Genomic DNA, 555 nt, shown 5'->3' with positions numbered 1-555 from the left:
AAGCGGAGCGCCCGGACGTGCTGCAGGGGAGGGGAGGGCGGGCTCGGGAACGTGGTGCCCCGGAGCCCGACTGTCCGGGAGGCGAGCGGGGCAGCACTTTCTCGGGGAAAGGCCGGACAGCGGCCGGTCGCGGGCACCGAGGTAAGTGGTCTGGGGACGGCGGCGACAGCGCGGCGGGGACACAGCGCAGGTTGCAGGGAAATTAAACTGTATTTGTCAGCCATGTTGAAGAGGCTCCAGTAATTTGTGAAGCTTCCCTCTTCCCTCATGGTATTTGCGGGTGACACTGCGGGGTCCACCGCCCGGCCCCCGGGAGCCCGAGGGGGAGCGAGGGGCGAGGGCAGGGGGAGCCGCGGAGGGCGAGCGCTCTGACCTCGTCGTGGTCCCGCAGCCTCGCGGCGATCCGGAGCGGCCGGCGGGTCTCCTTTCTAACAAATCCTAAAGGGCAGCCATCTTGCTTCCTTCTGCTCCTCTACGAAAGCAGCCTGGCCTCCGCATCAATATTCATAAGGCAGTTTGACGTCTGTTCTCATCACTCGGCGGGCGGGGGCCCCG

The 555-nt window shown here is 66.5% G+C and overlaps 1 protein-coding gene and 1 long non-coding RNA gene across 7 annotated transcripts in view; one reads left to right on the top strand and one right to left on the bottom strand.

The window, feature by feature from the left end:
• Positions 1 to 555, bottom strand: part of TET2 (tet methylcytosine dioxygenase 2) — a 100,239-nt gene that overhangs the window by 97,703 nt on the left and 1,981 nt on the right. For 4 of the 5 annotated variants that reach the window (XM_006151157.3, XM_027772922.1, XM_014588864.2 and 1 more), the window contains exon 1: positions 374 to 534. The exons of the other annotated variant lie outside the window; for it this stretch is intronic. The gene's annotated coding sequence lies outside the window, so the exon portion shown is untranslated. Of the gene's footprint in view, positions 1 to 373; positions 535 to 555 lie in introns of those variants that run through there. 5 annotated transcript variants of the gene reach the window in all.
• LOC102475788 (uncharacterized) overlaps positions 7 to 555 on the top strand; it is a 9,932-nt gene continuing 9,383 nt past the window's right edge. For both annotated transcript variants that reach the window (XR_334950.3, XR_003549813.1), the window contains exon 1: positions 7 to 141. This is a non-coding gene — a long non-coding RNA (uncharacterized LOC102475788). The remainder of the gene's footprint in view (positions 142 to 555) is intronic.

This window comes from Tupaia chinensis, unplaced genomic scaffold (assembly GCF_000334495.1).
Source record: "Tupaia chinensis unplaced genomic scaffold, TupChi_1.0 Scaffold000315_1, whole genome shotgun sequence".
In the NCBI taxonomy this organism is placed as follows: Eukaryota; Metazoa; Chordata; class Mammalia; order Scandentia; family Tupaiidae; genus Tupaia; species Tupaia belangeri.
The sequence above is the reverse complement of the archived record's forward strand: the minus strand, read 5'-3'. Positions and strand labels throughout refer to the sequence as shown.